At 36.7% G+C, this 11,706-nt stretch overlaps 1 long non-coding RNA gene across 1 annotated transcript; it reads left to right on the top strand.

The window, feature by feature from the left end:
- The first annotated feature begins 6,173 nt into the window (after positions 1 to 6,173).
- LOC107006909 lies at positions 6,174 to 8,363 on the top strand. The gene is made up of 3 exons (XR_001454990.2): positions 6,174 to 6,325; positions 7,079 to 7,154; positions 8,060 to 8,363. It is a non-coding gene; the product is annotated as an uncharacterized LOC107006909 (long non-coding RNA).
- The last annotated feature ends 3,343 nt before the right edge of the window (positions 8,364 to 11,706 follow it).

Genomic DNA, 11,706 nt, shown 5'->3' with positions numbered 1-11,706 from the left:
CCCCCCTCCCTCCATAAGACCCTCTTTCTCTTTCCCGAGAGGGAAAGAAGATAAGAAAGGATTCCCCTACCTGCCAGCGCGCGGATGGATAGGGCGGGCGAAGCGCGAAGGAGATGGATGTCTGAGCGGTTGAAAGAGTCGGTCTTGAAAACTGAAGTATTTTTAGAAATACCGGGGCCTTTGTCGCTTGTTTAGTCAAGTAAAGTTTTTGGCCTTATCTTGCAGGTGACGACGACGTCGAGTTGACGGCAGAGAAAGACTCGCTTACGCTACGAGTAATTTAAAGGAGCAAGCAGGCTAAACTTTGTGCTAAGCAAGCTATATGACTAACTTACCTAGTTTGGTATATATATATATATATATATATATATACACACACACACACAGACATACGCACACTCTAAAGTGAAAGGTAAATTTATATGATGACAATTATATTAAAATAAGCACTAGATAGGTAAAGTTTAATATATTTCAATGTGATGAATATTTCAAAAAGGTGGATGTTGAATGTGCAGTTATACAAGATTAGGTAATATTAAAAAATAGCAACCTTCACCATAAGATACTAGTAGCACGTTTTGACTTTAATAAGATTAAAATGTCAGAATCTGAAAATAATTAAGTTGTGCACTTAAATTTTAATATTTGACTTTAAATACAGGTTTAAACAATAGGATGTTCTATTAATACTATATAGTTAAGATTATTTTTACCTATGAATGTATACATTTGTCTTTATCTAAAAATTAATGAATATAAATTTATTAATGAAATTCATCTAATACTATATCAACAAAATATTATTATGTTATACGAATATATGTTGTTGTTGTGATGAAAGAAAATATGAAATAAAAATAATAAACTCAAATTACTATATTACCTTTCTTACATTTGTTTGATGTGGAATCACATTTTAATGTTTTAAACTTTAAGTTATCAAACGTAGTTACTAATTCTTTCAATTTGTCATGAATTAAGATTTATGTTGTTTGTAACTGTTGAATGCCTTGAATCGGACCCGTTACAAACAGAAAGGACGGGGGTATACAATGTTGTTGTATTGGGCCCTTAATTATCTGTCAATTCTGTATGTTGGGCCCAAGCCTGTTAGGGCGTAGCTTAGCACTATATATAGACGCTATGGCAAACCCTATTCTGTAATTCTGTTCTTGCCTCTCCATAATAAAACTGCTCTCCCTCTTCCCCGTGGACGTAGCCAATTTATTGGTGAACCACGTAAATCTGTTGTCTTGTTTTTCGCGTTTATATTTTCTCGTATTATCTCAAATTCCGCATAACAAATTGGTATCAGAGCCTCTCGGTTAATCGGTGTTCTTGGAGAATTCGAGATGTCTGCTTTGAACGTGAAAATCGACAAATTCACAGGGAGGAACAGTTTCAGTTTATGGCAGATCAAGATGCGGGCTTTGTTGAAACAGCAAGGTTTCTGGGCGCCGTTGTCGAAAGACAAGAATGCCGTCGTTACTCCTGAGATGGCGATTCTGGAGGAAAAGGCGCATTCGACGATCATGCTGTGTCTCGCGGATGACGTCATCACGGAAGTCTCGGATGAAGAGACTGCTGCTGGTCTGTGGTTGAAGCTGGAGAGTTTGTACATGACAAAATCTCTAACCAACAAGCTGCTTCTGAAACAACGTCTATTCGGTTTACGAATGGCTGAAGGTACACAACTCAGGGAACATTTAGAGCAATTGAATACTTTGTTATTAGAATTGCGTAATATCGATGTGAAGATCGAGGATGAAGATGCTGCCCTAATTCTGTTAGTATCTCTCCCAATGTCGTTTGAGAATTTTGTTCAATCGTTCATTGTTGGGAAAGATACTGTGTCGCTGGAAGAAGTCAGATCGGCCCTTCATAGCAGGGAATTACGGCATAAGGCTAACGGCACAAGTACGGACATACAGCCTTCCGGTCTGTTCACCAGTAGCGGAAAGGGAAGGAAAAACGGCGGAAAGAAAAATAAGCCGATGTCGAAGGGTGCAAAGCCAGATGATGTTTGTAATTACTGCAAGGAGAAGGGACATTGGAAATTTGATTGTCCGAAGAAGAAGAAGCAATCGGAAAAACAATCAGTTTCTGCTGCTGTTGCTGAAGAAGACACCAATTCTGAAGAAGACATTGCCCTAGTTGCGGATGAGCACACTCATCATTCAGATGTGTGGGTTCTCGATTCTGGGGCATCCTATCACATCTGTCCTAGGAGAGAGTGGTTCACGACTTATGAGCAGATAGACGGAGGCAGCATCTCGATGGCCAACAGTTCTGTCTGCAAGGTGGTTGGGACAGGCTCGATCAAGATAAGGACACATGACGGTAGCTTCTGCACATTGAACGAGGTCAGGCACGTTCCATTGATGACGAAAAATCTGATATCTCTCAGTTCTTTGGACAGCAAGGGATTCAGCTGGTCGGGAAAAGATGGAGTCTTGCGGGTCTGGAAGGGTTCAAATCTGATTCTGAAAGGTGTCATGCGTGGTACTTTGTATTTTCTACAAGGTTCCACGGTTACAGGTTCAGCCCATGTTGCATCGTCAGAAGTTCACCAGGAGGATATGACTAAGTTATGGCACATGAGACTTGGTCATATGGGTGAAAGAGGGATGCAAATTCTGTCAAAGGAGGATCTTCTTGCTGGTCATAAGGTTAAAAGCCTAGAGTTTTGTGAACATTGTGTCTTTGGAAAACTACATCGCAACAAGTTTCCAAAGGCCATTCACAGAACAAAAGGCACTCTTGATTATATCCATTCTGATTGCTGGGGTCCATGCCGTGTTGAGTCTTTGGGAGGCTGCAGATTTTTTGTGTCCATGATTGATGACTACTCAAGGATGACTTGGGTGTACATGATGAAGCATAAAAGTGAAGCTTTCCAGAAGTTCAAGGAGTGGAAAATTTTGATGGAAAATCAAACAGGGAAGAAGATCAAGAGGTTGCGAACTGATAATGGGCTGGAATTCTGCTGGTCTGAATTTGATCAATTCTGTAAGGATGAAGGGATTGCTCGACATCGTACAGTCAGAAATACACCACAGCAGAACGGTGTAGCTGAGCGGATGAATCAAACACTTCTGGAGAGAGCAAGGTGCATGCTCTCTAATGCTGGGCTAGATAGAAGATTCTGGGCAGAAGCGGTTAGTACAGCTTGCTACTTGATTAACCGCGGACCACATACAGGCATACAGTGCAAAACACCTATGGAGATGTGGTCAGGAAAAGTTGCTGATTATTCAAATCTGAAAGCTTTTGGTTGTACGGCTTACTATCACGTCAGTGAAGGTAAGTTAGAACCAAGAGCTAAAAAGGGAGTATTTGTGGGCTACGGAGATGGAGTGAAAGGTTTCAGAATCTGGTCTCCAGCAGAAAAGAGGGTTATTATGAGCAGGAACGTTGTCTTTGATGAAAGTTCTCTGCTTAGAACCATTGTGAAGCCTACAACTACGTCAGAAACTGGGAGTCTTGATAAACAGGTGGAGTTTCAAGTCATTCAGAACGAGAGCGATTTGAAAGAACCTGAAGAGGAGGATCAAGAGCCACAGACAGAAACTGATATTCCAGAATCTATGCCATCAGATATCCATCGGAGTATAGCTCAAGATCGGCCAAGGAGGGTTGGAGTTCGGCCACCTACGAGGTATGGTTTTGAGGACATGGTGGGTTATGCACTGCAGGTTGCTGAAGAGGTAGATACATCTGAGCCGTCTACTTACAAAGAAGCCATTTTAAGTTCTGATTCTGAAAAATGGTTTGCCGCTATGGGAGATGAGATGGAGTCCCTACACAAGAATCAGACATGGGATCTGGTCATACAGCCTTCGGGGAGAAAGATTATTACTTGCAAATGGGTTTTCAAGAAGAAGGAAGGGATATCACCAGCAGAAGGAGTCAAGTATAAAGCCAGGGTTGTTGCCAGAGGTTTCAACCAAAGAGAGGGAGTGGACTACAATGAGATCTTCTCACCAGTGGTCAGACATACTTCCATCCGAGTGTTACTAGCGATTGTTACACATCAGAATCTGGAGCTTGAACAACTTGATGTGAAGACAGCGTTTCTACATGGAGAGTTGGAGGAAGAGATATACATGACTCAGCCGGATGGTTTCCAAGTTCCAGGGAAGGAAAATCACGTCTGCAAGTTGAAGAAGTCCTTATATGGACTTAAGCAGTCTCCAAGGCAGTGGTACAAAAGGTTTGACAGCTATATGGTGAAGTTGGGCTATACTCGGAGCTCATATGATTGTTGTGTCTACTACAATAGGCTCAAGGATGATTCATTCATCTATCTGGTGCTTTATGTAGATGATATGCTGATAGCTGCAAAGAAGAAGTATGACATTCAGAAGCTGAAGGGTTTACTTAGTGCTGAGTTTGAGATGAAGGATCTGGGAGCCGCTCGGAAGATTCTAGGGATGGAGATCATTAGAGACAGAGAGAGAAGGAAACTTTTCTTGTCACAGAGAAGCTACATTCAGAAGGTCTTGGCGAGGTTTGGCATGTCTTCATCTAAGCCTATTGATACCCCCAGTGCTGCCAATATCCATCTCACTGCCATGTTCGCTCCACAGTCAGAAGAAGAGAAGGAGTATATGTCACGAGTCCCTTATGCCAGTGCCGTAGGAAGTTTGATGTATGCTATGGTCTGTACAAGGCCAGATTTAGCACATGCAGTCAGTGTAGTGAGCAGATTCATGGGACAACCAGGGAGAGAACATTGGCAGGCTGTGAAGAGAATTTTCCGGTACCTTAGAGGTACATCTGACGTTGGTCTCATTTATGGAGGTGATACTCAGTGCTTGGTTACTGGCTATTCTGATTCTGACTATGCTGGAGATGTTGACACAAGAAGATCGATGACTGGCTATGTGTTTACCCTTGGAGGATCTGTCGTCAGTTGGAAGGCAACTTTGCAACCTACAGTGACTTTGTCTACTACGGAAGCGGAGTACATGGCCTTGACAGAGGCTGCAAAAGAAGGGATTTGGCTGAAAGGGCTGGTTAGTGATCTTGGTCTGCATCATGATCAGGCTACGGTGTATTGTGACAGTTTGAGCGCAATTTGTCTAGCCAAGGATCAAGTCCATCATGAGAGAACCAAGCATATTGACGTAAGGTATCATTTTCTGAGAAGTGAGAAGAGAATCAAGGTGAAGAAAGTAGGAACTGCTGATAATCCTGCTGATATGTTCACAAAGCCGGTTCCACAGAGCAAGTTTCAACACTGTTTGGACTTGCTCAACATCAGAAGCTGTTAATTGCCCTGCGGGGCAACTCTGAGGAAGAGGGGGAGGCCTGGCACTATCATAGTGCGTCTGAAGAATCTGTTCGGAGAATTCAAGTCAAGGTGGAGATTTGTTGAATGCCTTGAATCGGACCCGTTACAAACAGAAAGGACGGGGGTATACAATGTTGTTGTATTGGGCCCTTAATTATCTGTCAATTCTGTATGTTGGGCCCAAGCCTGTTAGGGCGTAGCTTAGCACTATATATAGACGCTATGGCAAACCCTATTCTGTAATTCTGTTCTTGCCTCTCCATAATAAAACTGCTCTCCCTCTTCCCCGTGGACGTAGCCAATTTATTGGTGAACCACGTAAATCTGTTGTCTTGTTTTTCGCGTTTATATTTTCTCGTATTATCTCAAATTCCGCATAACAGTAACTTATATTTTAAATGTAGTTTATGTTATAAATGATAGAATTCAAGTTTCTTAATGACGAGAGAGAGTTGGTCTGATGGTAAACACCCCTCACTTTCAACCCAAAGGTTGCGAGTTTGAGTCACCAAGGGAGCAAAAGGGGTAGGAGTTGGGTTGCGAGTTCGAGTCACTAAGGGAGCAAAAAGGGTGGGAGCTCCTAGGGAGGATAAAAATAAAAATAAGAAAATGGTAAAAACCATTTCAAAAGAATTAAATAAAATCATTTTAAAGTTCTAAAATCATTCTTAACAGGTTACGAATTACAACAAATTGATTTTAAGAACCATGACAAATTGATAATTCATTTTGTGGTGGAAAGTAATGGAGGTTCTATTAAGTCGTCACATTTATGCTTGTGGCATAGGTACTTGTGACAGTTTCTAAAACCGCCTCAATTAATTTTGTGTGGATCAAAAACTCCCACAAGTCCATAAAAAATCCTCCACAAACTGACCCTTTTTTTGTAGGGAATATTAGTTTTATAATATGTTGGTCGTTTGACCCAACTATTATAATATAATTGTAGGGAAATTGTGTACAAAATTTCTTTTAAAAAAAAATAAGAGGTGATAACCAACCTGCAGACGAGAAGACTTTATTCAGGTTAGGTTTCTAACTTTGAGTTCTTCGTAATGGAATTTAATGTACTCGGTGTTTAATTAATATGTATTGCGTAAGTTCAAAAGGATAGTTGGGGGAGATTTTCAATTTGATGGAAAATTTTAAGGGGAATTAATTGGGTGAGGATTACAAATTTTTGGGGCAAGCATGATAGTGAATAAATAATGCAATTAAGAGATTAATTATGCTGTAAAATTGTACATGATTGGATGATCTTAGTATTAGTAAGAATTGCTGGAAATTTTATTGAATTGAACGAAATAGATAAATCAATTGTGGGTAGTTGTTGTTCGATGTGGTCCCTGAGGTATGGTGTAAATATTATTTTTATTTAGTTATTAGGAATGAATAATTAGAATGGATGAAAAGTTAAGTAAAGGGGAAACATTTACCCTTTTGATTATCATGTCGATGCTACTAGTTTTGCAACCAGTGGCTCCGATTAATTTTTTTTTATTGTTTCTAATATTTCAAATTTAGTTATTAGTATATTGGAATAGATTATTAAATGTAGGGATATTGTATTGCATTGCATTATATTGAATACTATTAGACTTATGAATTTTTTTGGGAAATTAGACTTAACCTAGGTTAGGAGTATGAGACTTGACATATATTGTTATCACTAAGATTCATGAACTTAATTATAAATTTTGTTGAGTTTTGAGTAGGATAGACATATAACATATGTGTGTCTACATATTTGTTTACTTATAAATATTACATTATTGGTAGATTTGGAACGTTCTGAAACTTTACGAAAAGGAAAGGCCAAATCTTGAGGAGTCGTGACACGTGTTCGACATTCAAGGTATGTTAAGACTTTTAGACTTTGTTGAACGAAATTTTCCTAATTAAAGATTAAAACCGAAATAGACAATGGGTTAGGGCGAAAGATGGGGTATCGTACCAATGGTGTGACGGGCATTGGTACGAGTACGGGGATATAGAGGGAAAATTTATTACTATAGAATGAGGGTTGTAACCCGAGAATGCCAAAGCATATGGTTATTAGCTGATTTATTATTGACTTGATTCTTTGTGTGATTGTGTTTTTCTTTATTGTACCCGTATAGTTGTGATAATTGTGGTGGTTATGTATTATGCTGATATTAATTGATTGAGATGCATCATTATTCCCTTTATTGAAATAATATTGTGTACATGCATTTACATGAGATTCAATATAAGTTGGACACGTGGAGATGGTCTGTGTTGGGGATGATGAGATCTTAAGATTATAATTTTGGAACGTGGAGACTATTCGTGTGAAAATTGTTCGATTTTATGATAGTGCTTTGAGATCGTCCGTACAGACACGTGGAGATCGTACGTGTCAGTATATGGACCTCGCGAGTCCCCCATGGGTCATGAACTCTCGATGTATTTCTGAGGAGTATCATGTATATACGGTCGAGAGACTACTAGGTATTCTGAGGCTTATCATTTCATGGTGTCATATTGCATTTCATCTCATGACATCCTTCATTCTTGATAATTATGTGTTTTTATTGGTGGTTGGAAGATACTTGATTTTTGATTACCTCTATTTGATGAAATTTGACTGGTAAGTGTAATATAGACCTGTATAATTAAAAAATTGATTTTTCATTATATAAACTCCCGTCATTACTTCTTCGTTGTCGGTCAATGAGATATACTAAGTACATGAGGTTTCGTACTCATACTACGCTTGTTGCACTCTTTGTGGTGCAGATACGATTCCAAGTATTTCGAGCTCATCTCGTGGAGTAATTTGAGTCCGAGATTGGAGTGTCTTGGAGTTGCGATGAGATGTTTGGATGTTTTGTGGCTCACACTTTTCTCTATCTTATATTTATTCTGTTAAATATTTAGTTTTTAGACAAGATATTATTTATGTTGGATTTTTCATTTTAGTTTCAGACTTGCATCGTGTTTTAGAAACTGTTGTACTTATGACACCAATTCTTTGGTGGTATTCTTAGATTTTTCCGAGATCCGTATTTGTAAAGAAAATGTCAAAGATTTTTACTCGTTATTTACTGTTTCTGTTATTAGTTAGTTAAAGTTAGTAAAATATGTTGGGTTGACTTACCTATTGGTTGGGAACATATGTGCCATCACGACTTGTGAATTTGGGTTGGGATAATTATGCATTCTAGAATAATTTTGTTTGTCATCTAATTTACCATATTAACGATTTGTAATTGTACGCTTGCACATGACACCATAATCACCTTCAGAACCCAATAATTTCTTCATCGTCCATTTTTAATAAGAAAAATATAGACATAAATTAAATTTTCAGCTTTTAACATTAGGAAGGCCTCTAAAATCCACGGAGATATTTTCTCAGTGAAGAATTTTAACAAATAAAACTATTTAATAAAGCACAAAATATCTTAAATTAACCTCAAACAAAATGAATAAAGTGTTGTAAAACTAGAGTAAAATAAGACAAAAAATATAGAAGATGTGAACAATACAAATGGGGAGACAAGAGAGGAGAGCTTTTCTTATTATTCCAACTCTTCAAAGTATTCACCAAATTTTCACGTGTGTACAATATGAACCCTTATGTCTCTATTTGTAGTGTAACATAGAGGCATACAAAATTGTTAGTCACAAACATTAAATTTACATGAATATAATGGAGGAGGTGAAAGGTCACAAAAATTATGGTTATAAAGTTGGAGGTTATGGAGGTTATGGTTATCTTCATAATGGAAGAAAGTAATGGAGATAATGAGTATAACTTCTTGGTGTAGTGGACATCCACACTATAATATTTTATAAACTCCCTCTTGGATGTCCATTGATAATGTGTCTCGTTAAATCCTTACTACGAAAAAATCATGTGGAAATAATCGTACTGAAGAAAAAAGAATACACAAATATTTTAATATGTTTTGAATATTGCCTTGTTCAAAATCTTACCAGGAAAATCCAATTGGGATAAAGCTATTGTTAAGAAAAAGAGTACAACCTATATTTTTCTCCCTCGATAAAAATGTTACCCGCTATCTTGGAGACAATGCATTTCAATCTTATATCACAACTTCTCAAATATTGATCTTGACAATCCTTAGTGAATAATCTTACAAGAGTATCACTTGAATGAGTCTTTGAACTTCTGTCTCACCATTTCATTGAAAATCATGTATGAAAATACTTTTAATGAAATATATTTTGTTCATCTCCTTTGATTGTACCCTCCCTTCAATGAGCTTTATATAATTTTCGTATATGGTGGCTGAAATATTCTTTTTTAAAAATCACATATTTTCTGAATATAATAGATCATGTTTCCAACCAAACACACTCCCAATTTAATTCATTGATCAATATTATTTCTGCATGATTTGGAAGTGGTTACTAGTATGATTCTTTGAATTTCCAAGATATTGTTGTGTCTTTATATGTAAATAAATAGTCTATTTTTATCGAGATTTATGCAGATCAAATAAATATTCTGCATCTACATAACCAAGTCATTTCTGATACGGGGATTGTTCATTTCAATTTAATTGAAGCTTATTTTTTCTTCTGAAATAAAATCACACATCTCCTATGTGTTGAGTCACTTTCTTTGTTAGTTTCTTGTCATAATTTGAATGATAATATGACATATAACTTTCTTTATATATATTAAATAATCCTCTAGCATTAGCATAACCAACAATCTGTAAGTGCACCAATTGCACTGATACATGTCATTTTAAATCATTTTCATTAGATCAAAAAGATTTTTTCCGTATGTTAAGCAGTCTCAAAGCCATTGGGTACTCGATAGAATTGTTTTAAGACCTTTTAAATCCTTCAAGGATTTTCATATGACCTCAATCATCTAGTTATACATGATAATCATTCATTATAATATTCAAGTATTTCATCTATTATCAAATTCAAACAAGTCTCATTGCATCCATCACTAGAGATATATCTTCATTTAATAATGTCAAGATTTTCGCAAAAACTCTTTATGCCCGATGTAGAAATTGTACTTTATATCTTACGGTTGTACTTTCACACAATGATTCATTTGTACCACAATGACATTATATTTTGATTCATGAACTATAAGATCAAAAACATCACTTTTCTAAGTGAAACAAAATATACTTGGATAGTGTCAAATCATTTATATGTCCACACTATATGACATATTCGAATTTAAGATCCTCATAACCATTTATAGCATTGAGTACTAATTCATATCAAATATACCTTCTAAAGCCATTTTGATATCGAATTCAACACGACATAACTTATCGAGATCTCTTCATTTTTCATCATTTTCAGGTACCTGATCCTTTACCAAGATTTTATGAAATGTTATATGACGGTGCTCTTTCAAAGTACTTACCTGATTATAAATGACCATTTTTATAATTTTCTCCTCACCTTCCTCAAGGAGTTCTATATTTAGAATCGACTGGTCTATCACGCTTCTGGCGTACCATAGACTCTGTTCTTCAAGGACTATTTATTGGAGCAATAGTATCTTAATTAAAATATTGGATCAACAAATACATCTAGCAACTTACTTGCAACATTTCGCAAATGAATTATCTCTTGAACTTCAAGTTCACATTTTTGAACGAGGATCTAGATAATTCACCCCACACATAATTTTCAGCTTCTACACATATCTCCCCCTAATGTTAGGAAATCTATTATTCACCCTCAAACTCATTTGGGATCCATATTTGTGCGTGGTGGAGTAATGAAATCATATGTCACACATCAAATTTTTAGATGAAAATTATTTGGTTCCTTACCCTGAACCAATTGTGTTGGGAGAACCTTGTTGACTTGATGCATACATGTTAAATAAACTCATCTCAAACAAGATTTTATTTGAGAGATTTGTTATCATAATCAACGGGATAGCTATAATTGGAGGCACACCATTTCTGCTAAACCAACAAGCATTATCAACATGATTTTATAGTTCGGAACTGTTCTCTTAAGTTAACAATTCGAGCAAACAACCTTATAAAAATCTATTTGTGACTTGATACAAATGCAGATGTGATCATACCCTAAATGCATCTATTAAATTATAATAGTAAATTGTCCACATGGCAGGTGAACGGACCCATATTCACCTTTTTATGTGTTCCAAATAATTTCAGGGGATACAATCCAAACCTTAGCTAGTACAATTATCATTTTATCATGAGAACAAGCTACAAAAGATAATTCATAAAGAATCTTTTATTTCTTCAACATATAGACACGTGAATTCTCAATTCCTTTTACATCACATGTGAAATAGAATGACTGCCAACTAATATTTATTGTAGTAAACTTCTAGTTTACTTTTGAATATAATTCCATCATCATGTCCATGTTTGTATACAACAAACAACAAGAAA

This window comes from Solanum pennellii, chromosome 12, assembly GCF_001406875.1.
Source record: "Solanum pennellii chromosome 12, SPENNV200".
In the NCBI taxonomy this organism is placed as follows: Eukaryota; Viridiplantae; Streptophyta; class Magnoliopsida; order Solanales; family Solanaceae; genus Solanum; species Solanum pennellii.
The sequence above is the reverse complement of the archived record's forward strand: the minus strand, read 5'-3'. Positions and strand labels throughout refer to the sequence as shown.